Consider the following 12,007-nt stretch of genomic DNA (forward strand, 5'->3'; position numbering starts at 1 on the left):
ATAGGAAGCATCAAAAGACGGTGGAAATAATATACAGGGTCACTGTACCAAAAACAAGCAGTCAACAGTCCACCATTTCAAAAAGTAACATATGAGCAAGAACCAATGGTGCTGAAGGAAGAACTTCAAGATGCATTGAAAGCATTAGCCAAAACCAAAGCTCCAGGAATTGAGTGACTACTACCTGAAATGTTTCAAAGAAATGGAGGAAGCCCTGGAAGCACTTACTTGCCTACACCAGGATATTTGAAAGACAGCTACTTGTCCCGCTGACCGAGAGATGCATCTCTGTACCTAGACCAAAGAAAAGCGACTCAATGGAATGCTCATATTATAGAACAATATCATCGAGGCCACATGCAAGCAACATTTGCCCTAGCTCATCCAACAAAATGTGCGCTACTACATTGACAGGGAACTGCCAGAGATTCCAGCCTGATTCTGAAGAGGACTTGGAACAAGGGATAGCATTGTTGTGCTAGTCTGCGTAGGCTAGAGAAAGAAATCAATAGGAGCACAGGTGTGTATAAGAAAAAGGTTTATATACAAGAGCAGTTTTATATTGAGAAAACACCCCAGCCCAATCCAGAGCAAATCCATAAATCCAATGTTAGCCCATGTGTCCAATACCAATCGATAAAGTCCTCTCCAGACTCACAAAACATATGCAATGATGCTGAATGCAGGACGATCACAAGCCAGTGCTTAGAAAATCTTTGGATCCAGTGGCAGTGTAAGCATCTCAGTGCGGGCAGGGGTCTCCATGTGGCTTCTCCAGCCCCCAGGGCTGCATTAGAGTAGGACCATGTGGTTTCTCCTCAGAGAGGTCTCGTAGAACATGAACCGAGAGGGAGTGTGTGCTGTCTCCAAGAGGGAAATACAGAAATTCCCAGAATTCTCAGGAGAAGGCCATGCCCACCCAGAGGCCGCACTGACTATGATTTGATTGACAGCCTAGACTCCACCCTTTCACTCTTAATCCTCTCAAATCCCAATTGACACAGTTTATGTAACTACCACAATTTCTGGTGTCAGATGAAACTTGACTGACAGCAGAGAATGCTATAAAGATGTTTACTTGTGTTTTACTAACCATGCCAAGTCACTCAAGGGTATGCATATAACCAATTATAGATATGGTTGAAAAGAATGGAAGTTACAGAATAATCCATTGTGCTCATGCAGAATTTATACGTAGACCAAGAGGAATTAGTTGTGCAAATGAAACAAGGGCATATTGCATGATGAAAATAAATGGTGGGGAAAGGGCCTATTGCATGGTGAACAATGTGCTTCAAGGCTCGCTCCTTTTGTCATAGTTATTCAATTTATTTGTTGAGCAAATATTTAGAAATGCTGGATTATATGAAGAAGGCTGAGGCATATGGATTGGAGGCTTATTAACAACTTTCCATATGCACATGACACAAACTTGTTTACAGAAAATGAGGACTTGAAGTACTTGCTGATTAACATCAAGAATTGCATCCTTAAATACAGATTAAAACAATGTGAAGACCAAATTCCTTACAACTGGGCCAGGAGGTAACATCATAATAAATGGAGAAAATATTGAAGTTGTCAAGGATTTTGTCTTGCTGAGCTCCACAATCAATGCTCGTGGAAACAGCAGTCAAGAGCTATAAAGATGAGCTGCATTAGGTAAATCTGCTGCTCAAAACCTCTTTAGAGTATTGAAACCCAGGATGTTACTTTAAAGACTAGGGTGTGTCTGACCCAATTCATGGTATTTTCAATTCTTCATATGAATGTCCAAGTTAGACATTGAATTTGTAAAACCAAAGAATTGATACATTTGGATTTGGAGAAGAATATTGAAAATACCATGGACTGCAAAAAGGACAAATTGATCTGCTTTGGAAGAAGTATGGCCAGGCTGCTCCTTAAAGTCAAGGATGGCAAAACTTCCTCTTACATACTTTGGACAGGTTTTCAGGAGGAACCAGTCCCTGGAGAAGGACATTTTGTTTGGTGAAGCAGAGAGGCAGGAAATAAGGGGAAGACCCTCAACCTGATGGACTGACCAAGTGGCTGCACCAATGGTCTCAAGCATGTAAACAATTATGGGGATGGCCCAGGATGGCTGTTTTTCCCTCTAGTGTGCACAGTGCTGCTGTTAGCCAGACCCAACTCCACGGCAGCTAGCAACAGCGATATCTTCTTATCAATGACAGTGCTCTATTTCCTCCAACTTTTAAAATTTATTAATCATTTTTTGTAGTTAGTAAAAATTTACAAAATGGTCTCATTCCATACTTAACATATATTTTGATTCATGACAATTATTGCAACCTTTGCAAGTATTAGCACTCTTTCTACATTCTTCCTGTGTTTAGCATTTTCATTTGTCATTCTTTCCTGACTCTGAGCTTTGCCTCTGAGCAAATGCTATTTATTTTAACTTGGAAAGCTGATGTTCTAGAAAGTGCATACCTTCTTTCAGCAGAAGTTGAATGCGGTTACCTTTAGTTAAATGCAATTTCTAACTGGCATATGATTTAATATTTATCCTATTTGATCTTAATCATTATTCTCTATTATTATCATGTAACTATTATCCTCAGATATTATAACCTGGTATAATTATGACTAATTATAGAAGACTGACTTGGAGTTAGAATTATATAATCTGTAAATTTTAAGCTTAAATATAATATAGGATAGAATTTGGCTGACTATTTTGATTTTACTGATCATAAATGTTTCCACTCTATCATATTGCATCTGACGTTCTACTCAATATTATGAAAGTAAAGTTTGGATCTGATCAAGCGGTGTGTTTTGAATATCCTCTAATCAACATCATCTGAAAAGCTAACAAACTGACAGAGAAGTGATGGGAAATCCAGAACACTTAATTGTGTTTTTGCAGAATTTGTACATGGAAAAAGAGGCCTTTGTGTTAACAGAACAAAGGCACGCTGCATGGTTTAAAATCAGGAAAAGATTGCATTAGGGTTGTATCCTCTCACCGTATTTGTCCATCTGTATGCTGCACAAACCCAGGCAGCTGGAGTAGATGAAGATGACTACATGTACAACTCTTCCTGATGAGGCTCAACTATTGAACTGCGTGATATGTGAATTATATGCCAATAAAACTGTTGAAAGAGACAAAACAGAAGAATGTAGTCTCAAGATTGGAGGAAGGCTTATTCACAACCTTCAATATGCACATTGATACAACTTTGCTTGCTGAAAGTGAAAAGTATTTGAAGAATTTGCTGATAAAAATCAAGGGTTGCAGTCTTCAGTATGGATTATAAATCAATGTAGAGAAGACCAAAATCTTCACACCTGGCTCAATAGAAAAATAGAGAAAAGATAGAAGTTGTCGATTTGGTGTTGTTTGTATCGACAATCACTGCTCATGGAAGCAGCAGTCAAGAGATCTAAAGCAAGTTACATTGGGTAAATCTCCTGCACAAGACCTCTTTCAATTATTGAAAACCAAGGATCCCACTTTGAGGATTAAGGTGCTCTTGACCCCAGCAATGGCATTTTCAATCACCTCACATGCACGTGAAAGTTGGACATTGACTAATGAAGCTCAAGGAAAAATCAAAACATGTGAATTATGATGCTGTGGAAGAATACTGAAATTACCATGAACTGTCAAAAGAAACAAAGAGATCTGTCTTGGGAAAAATATAGTCAGAAGGCACCTTAGAGGTCAGGATGGCAAACCTTTGCCTCATGTATTTCAGACAGGTGATTGGGAGAGACCAATCTCTAGAGAAATCCATCATGCCTGGTGAAGTGGAGGGGCAGAAAAACAAACAAACGAGGAAGACACTTGATGAATTGGGTTGACACAGTGGCAGCAACAATGGGCTCGGACATAATGATTGTGAAGATGGTGCAGGACCTGCTGCTGTTTCACTCTGTTGTAAGTCAGGTCACTATAAATCAAGGGCACCTTACAACAGTGAATCAACACGGTTGTCCTTATTCCTAGTCCATACGTCCCAGGAGATGCAAATGGTTAACATACTAGTTTGCTAACTGAAGAACGTAGGTTTGTGTCAACTAAAGGAAGACCTGGAAATATACTTTCAAAAAGGCTATCATTGAAAATCTAGTGGGAAACTGTTCTGATCTGACACATGTATTGGCAGGGACTCCACCCCAACTTTTCCTTCTAATCAAAGTGCGTGCATTCAGTCTGTGGTAACCCACCACAATTAACCCCAATGTAACTATAGGTGACAGTTAACTTAGATACAGTCATTTCAACAATATAGCACACTGTATTAATTATCCTGTGTGTAGCCATTTTGTATTAACCCAGGCGTAGCCGTTTTATAACTACTATCATTCCTTTTGTAACCTCTATAGCTGCTGGCCTGCTGTCATTTATTTTTGAAATTGATGACGATGAGTATAACCCCCCTGTTCTATTTTTGTAAGTTCCCATGTCCCTAATATCTTAGCACCACCTGCCTTTGTATCCAAGTTCCCCTTTCTCCCGAGGCCTGCTTTATGCCATAGTACAGAAGGCTCCCTCTGTAAGCACCTAGGGTCAAGGGAGAATTAGGCTCTAGCCGCCCCTTAACTGCCGGCCAAGAAAAGCTTATTAACTTTAAAGTTGTATGTGAATTACTCATCCAGGCACAACTCATGATAGGGAAAAATCTCTAAGTTTATTATGTTATTGGTCGATGGGTACGTTGCTTTGATCCTAAAATGTTTACTTTATAAACTTTCCATTTGCTTGTGACCTACCCACTTGATACATGGGTATTCAATATTTCTTAGAATAAGTTCTTTATGCAATGTTAGCCAGGATGTCAGTCTGGCAGGTACTGTTCCAACTAGATAAGTAAATATATATTTCATGCAATGATCTTCTCACTAGGCCACTTCTAGTAGAGGCTGTAACCAAATAAACCCGTCATGAAGTCAATCTGACTCACAGTAACTCTATAGGACAGGGCAGAACTACCGCTGTGGATTTCTGAGACGTTAATTCTACCGGAGTAGAAAGCCACATCTTTCTCTCAGCAGAGGCCTTAAACACACAGACTTATTTTGGCACGTAGTGGTAAGCTATGGGAGCAGGAAAAGGTACTGCAGCCCCAGAAAGGCCTTTGTAAGGAAATAGTCTCTCCGATTGAGATGACTGCTGGTGCTGTTGATGCCCTTTGACAGGAAATTTATATTTTCCACATCCGACCCACCCATTTCCCTTCTAACCCTTATTTAAGTGTTTATCTAGCCTGCCAGAGGCATCTCTGCTAACCAAAGAAATTTAATATTTACAGAAACAAGACATTGCTATTTGAGTAGAAATCGTTTTCTGAAATATTTCTGAGCCCAAGTTGAAAAAAATATCTGCTTGTTACAACTTCTTTATACATCTATCAGAACCAGAGAAAGACAAAGCAATCTCTTAGCTGTTTGAAATTTCTTTGGGAAGACCTGCCTTAGGACCTGACTCAGTAAGAAGTGATGAGACAGTTGAACCAAATATTTCCCTGTTGGCACCAATGAGGATGCCTGCGTATTATCAGGGGAAACACGGAGTGACATAATGAGTGCACATAGAAATTAGGAGGTGCAGACATAATTTTGGCAATCCCTATAAAACAGCTACTCTCCAGGGGAGAGGACTGTACTTTCTCTACTGGAATAAAAAACATTGATTTTATAGGTCAAGTATTAATTACTTTAGACTGTTTTTCATAGAAGAAAAGATGCCATTTTTGCCTATGCATGCTTGGAACTGGTTTGCCTATTCGGCTATTTGACATACAAGTATAAAAATAAGAAATGTAAATACGATGACTTCAAAGTTGCAGTAAGCCACGGGTAACTCAGGGTTGAACTGGCCGTTTCCCTTGTTCATTACTGTAATAAGAGTGAGAAAATAATTAAAATAGCTATGATGAGATTTTGTGACAAGCTTGAGAAAAGTACTATGAAAGTCAGCAAAAAGTATTGATTGCCATTGCCCATGACTATCGGGAAGGATCAAACAAGAAACTTAAGCTGAGGCTTATAAGACACAGGGAACTTTCTCTGACAATAAGTCCATTGGGACAGACATATTAACCATTTAAGGAACTATTGGCCTAGCTTTTTCTGAATCAGAGGACTTTTGTTTTTACTTCAGTGGATTGCTTGTTTAAATAGGGGAGCAAAGTAATAAGTTCTTGCTTTAGCAAGGGAATCATAAAGGTATTACAAAAGGTAGAAATGGAGAAGGGTGGATGTAAGAAGACCTATTTTGTTGTTTGCCTTTTGATGAATTAACCTGAAATCATACTACTGCCCTTTTAAAACCTTTGATTTTAAATTATTCATGTTCTTTTCAATTAAACTGTTGTAAATTTGCTCACATTATTTTGTTTCAATTTTGTTATTAAAAAGAACAAAGAAAACACTTTTTCATGTTATCTTTTCAAAATTCACTTTTCTAACCTTTTGCTATTCCTGTCCCCTATTTAGTTTATATCATTACTATTTGCCTCCTTTCATCAAAAGAAATTAATTTATTCTTATTCTTTATCTTACTGTACAGGGGTTTTAGTACAATAAATTTGTCCCCAAGACCAAATTTATTCAGGTTCTTAACTGAAGCCCCTAACATAATTTTTACTATTTTCTAAAATTTCATCAATTTATAAAAACACAAAAGTTCAGCATATGAGCTCATTTTTTGGTTTTTCATTCCTTATGTATTTAAATTGGTGGTTATTTTTATTTTTCTTGTTTTTCATTACGAATATTTAAGTAAAACATTTCTCTTTGATGTTTTGTCATTAATTAATGAAATGTATATTCGTGGTAGTTTTTTACTGTGGCCAAAGATTAAAATAGGCACTGAGAATTGTATTCAGTAGTCAAATCTGCCTGCCAATCTTGGCTAGTCACTGTATACCTAACCTCTCTTCTTCTTCTGCGGAAGGGAAGAATTGGATTTCAGAGACTCAAGGTCCCTTTTAGTTGTAGTATACCATATGCTATCAGTAACTTCCTGACGAAGGTGTGTTGCACCTAAGCTGAGGTATTTTTAATCACTTAATATTCATATTAAAGCTGAACCATAATTAGGAAAAACCTAAGAAGAATTCATATATTTCAACATGGTGTTGACAAGGAACGTTGACTATATATGCCATTGCTGGTCAGAAGAACAATGTTATTTGTCTTGGAGGAGATACAATCAGAACACTCCTTGGAAGTGAGGATGGCAAGACTTCATCTTCTTATTTTGGACATCTTGTCAGCAGGGACCAGTCTCTGAAGAATGACATCATGCCTGGTAAAATGGAAAGTCGTTGAATAAGTGGAAGACTCTCAAAGGAGGTGGATTGACGCAGTGGCTGCAACCATGGGTTCAAGGATAACAACTGAGAGGATGGCACGGGATTCGCCAGTCTCATTGTGTTGTAGATGGGTCCCAGACAGTTGGAAATAACTGAATGGCACCTAACTGTAATGAAATCTGTGATTCTGCTCCTCTGTTTCTCGTGACGGTGAATTGCCCTCTGACAGGGACCTTCTGGAGCAAGTGTCTCCTGCGTTTGTATTCCTTAGGCAGTCTTGACAAGCAGTTCTCCTCAGAGCATGCCAACATAGATGGAGTGTCCTGCTGCTGTCAGTGATAACAGCTTGTCCAGAAGCTTGTGAGTTCCAGGGTATGCTTTTAGTTTCTCATAAAATACCAGGGATTGGAAATTTCTTCTTCTTAAGTACCCAGTTTGAACCTGTGTGGAGTGGACGAGAAAGCATTCTATGGAAATATTTCTAAATAATATCGTTGTGATTTCTGTAATGAAAATTTTCAAGAAATTACAATGGAATACAAGGACTTTAGCCTGTGACAAATGTGTTATTTGAAGCTGTGTGCGGCATTGGCCTCTATCTCCCTCTCTATAAAATGGGATCTTGTCATATCAGGCATCGCAGTGTATGGATACACCAGACGAAATTTGGCAAATCTATGGCTCTGATTACCTTCAGTGAGATATGTAGGTGTTTGTGGTATATAGCTGTTTTCTAGTGCAGTTTTTGTGCCTTAGAAACATTTTCCTATATAAACTCTCTAAGAATATTTTATGTAAACCATTCAAAATACATCACTGATATTTATATTCTTTTTTTTCTTGAGAAAAGCTTCAGATAGGGAAGTTACATCCATCTAAAATGAGTATAATTATTACTCTCGTAAGATAACATCCCGTGTGTGAGTTACAGTGGGCTGGCAAACATGGCTGTAGTACAATGATCTCTGTGTGCCTCACACTTTGCCACACTCCTTGGCACACACTGAAATGTCAAATATGCAATCATGTCATAGGTACGCTCAAACACCAAACTCACTGCAGCCAAGTCAATTCTGACTCATAGCAATACTAAAGGACAGGGTAGATTTTCTGAGATGGTGAGTCTTAACCAGAACAGAAAGCCGAGTCTCTGGTGGAGCTGCTGGTGGTTTCAAAATGCTCACCTTGCGGGTTACCAGCTAAGCTACCAGGGTTCCATGCAATGGGAACTAAGAGCTATACATATACACATATAGGTGTGCATGTACACACATACATTTGCCCTTTAATATCAGATATTAATAAGTATTAGAATAATTACAATATGCTTTGATGTTTTTTTACAAGTATCAAACCTGCTTGGGTAGGCTTACGCTGACAATTATTCTGTACATTTGGCAGTTTTAGAATAAATTAATTTGCTTATTTTTCTCTTACCAAATAGTTATTGTTTCAATAGTATGTATCAAACTGTTAGTCTAAGTTATAGAAACATATAGCAGTCCCCAAAACACCCTCCCCACTATTAGTGAACTTGCATCATAGGTTGGAGAGATAAGACAATAAACAAATAAATATAAATTTAAGGCGGTGACATAGATTGAGAAGCTAGTAAGGGAATAAATATACATTTATTTTATAAGGTCATAAATAATATGTCTCTTCTATTTCTTCAATAAGTAAATATGTTAAATGAATATTCATAAACCAGAATAATAAGGTAAAAAACGAGGGGTGCTATTATACTAGAGGAAGTCTTGGTGACATAGTGGTTACACATTGGGATGCTAACCATGAGGTGAGCAGTTTGAGACCCCCAGCAGCTCCAAAGGAGAAAGATAAGGTTTGTGCTCCCATACAGAGCTGCAGTCTTGGAAACCCACAGGGCCAGTTCTACGCTGTCTTATACAGTTGCCATGAGTCAGGATTGATTCCATAGCAGTGAGGTTTTAAAAAGTAAGTATATTATAATTGCCTTTCTGATATAGTGTTGTTTGGAGAGAAACACAAATGAACTGAACACGTGAATCATATGGATATGAACTGTATGCTAAAGCAAATAAATGATAGATTTTATATTCAGGGAATTGATCGACAGAATAGACAGAGATGTTATCTGAAATATAGCAATAGATCAGCATTTTTGTAATTTGATAGACCTTTGCAAGTTGACTAATAAAAGCAGTAAAGTGGAAAGATAGAAGGTGATGGTGGATAACTGAAACTGAAATTATGCTTGGGCCCTGCTATTAGCCAAGTATGATCACGGAGAATGGTTATTGGCAAGGTCATTGATAGAGAGATGAAAGAATGAAAAAAATACATTCTTGGGTTATAGCATCAGCAAAACTGAGAGACACACTCAATGGCATGGACTGGCACAAATAGATACAACAATGGCTTCAAACATACCACTGATCATGAACATGGAGCAGGACCAGATAATGTTTTCCTCTCTTATGTGTCAGGGGTCTTCTGTTGCAGAGTGAGATAGTTAAGGTTTGTTGTGCCGTCAAACTGGCCGATTCACACATGTGGAATTAATTAAAGGGTGGAGAGCTAAATGGCTCACCCTTTTGGCTCACTGGTTTCTTGCTCTCTGATGGTGAGGCCAGTGTACATTTGTCATGAGCTAGCATCAACCTGATGACCACTGACAACTTTTGCTCATCTACTACCTATCTGCGTATATACGTTGCTTCGTTCATCACATGGGGAACCACGCAAAACATTGATGAGGTCATCTCGAATCCAGGAGCATTATTAACAAAATAATACAATATTCATCATCTTATTGAAATAAAAACATAACCCAAATTTTAAAAAATGATTCATTTAGTAAGCTTTATAATTCATAGAGAATAAATTACATGATGATTGCTAAATTAATAGACTCAGTGTAAGTTAATTTCATTATTATTTCTTAGAAATTTATTCAGCATAAGCTCTCAGAATTTGACAATGTCTCAGTAAAGTGCATTTATACATGTTTCTTATTTAAGACTTTGTAGCTAACAAAAGTTAATTTTGTTAGGTGCAAAGTAGAACGTATTTATTCAGGTGATATTTGAGAAAAGCACCGAATCTATCGGTCTACATCGACAGGGTTTCTCTTCATGCCCCTTCCTTCTGGATTGAACTCAGTTCAAAGAATAGTTTTTATGATAACTGAAAGTCTTTCAACCTTGGAATAAAGACATTGATAATGAATAGTCAAATGTGGAAGAAAATGACTTCAGAAGAAATTTGAATTTGTATCATAAGGCCATAACTAAAATGTTTTGTTCTGTTACTTGTCTTTTGGTTCAACATATGTGATATAGTCTAAAACAACTTCTCATATCTTTCTTAATTGACTATGACCTTAAAGTTAAAATAATCAGAAACTGCTGGTCTGGCTATTACAGATCATCTATATCATTAAATAAAGGTATTGTAAACAGTGATCTCAGACTGTGAGAAACCTTGATTTTGTCAAGCTTGCTAAAGTCCGTCAGATATTTGGAAGTTATTTTGTAATCATTTTATATTCAATATTTTAATGGTTTGCAAACTATTATCTCAACACTTCTCTTCCCCCTTGGGCAATTACTGCTTTGTCTTGCTCCACCTTCAGTACTCAGTGAAGCTTACAATGTAGAGCCATATAAAACATGGAGTTTGAGAGAGCCTATCATTCAAAATTGTAGGTTTAAAAGTTCTCATATAAGGACTCATTAAGAGAATGTCAATTAAAGGGAAAAAATGTTTGCAAATGACTGTTTCCAGCAGATGGCTGAGAACAATTGTTAACTAAAATCACACAAAATTTAATTACCTGCAAATATAAAATTGAGTAGAAAACACACTGTCCCTAATTGTTATACAGGTGTGATTATATAATCGTGTATCTTATAGTTTTTTTAAAATTGGGGGAAAATAGCTGTATTTTCTTCATAATGTTACTTGCCCCACAGGGAATAGTAGTAATGTAACTACAAAAAGCTTAAAGTTCATATTTTACTGAATACTATTAGATCTAAATAAGTCAATGTGTACTGTGGGCAAATTAAGCAAATGGCAAAGAGTAATTTTCTCTGAAATAAGGAACTATTAACAACCAGAATATGCCATCAGCATTAAGGATCCAGCAACACTCTTTAAAGTAATTTACAGGTTGGGCAATGATTACATTTTTCATTCTCATTTGTACTCGAGAGGATTGTTTTTAATTAAAATAATAACAGAGCCCAATTTCGTTTGACACGTAGCAAATGAAAATAAAAGTTTGCTTAGTTGTGTGTATTTGCTGTTTTGCATTGAGTTATATTGCTTCTTCCTTTCCACTGTTTCAAGTATACCTGAGGGTACAAAGACCTTGAACCCCTCAAATTGCCACGTGACAGAGCCCCCGCCCCCCGCAGCCACTCCACAGGAGAAAGGTGCAGCACTCTGCTTCTGGACAGACCAGAACCTGGACAGACTCCATGGAGCAATCCCCCCCACAACATCTGGCACCATCTCTGCGCAGCATCACCCGGATGGCAATATGTGTTTCATTGCTGGTGGTGGTGTTCTTTGCTTTGCTGCCTTTTGTCTCACTTTCAGAAAACTCTTCAACTATAAAACCTTTTCATGATCAATATTCATAAAACACACCCACTCATCAAAATCATTCATCATTCTTTTATTGATCTCCCCTCACCTTAAAATATCTCAGCCTGATGAAACTTCGG

The sequence above is a fragment of the Tenrec ecaudatus genome, chromosome 8, assembly GCF_050624435.1.
Source record: "Tenrec ecaudatus isolate mTenEca1 chromosome 8, mTenEca1.hap1, whole genome shotgun sequence".
Classification (NCBI taxonomy): Eukaryota; Metazoa; Chordata; class Mammalia; order Afrosoricida; family Tenrecidae; genus Tenrec; species Tenrec ecaudatus.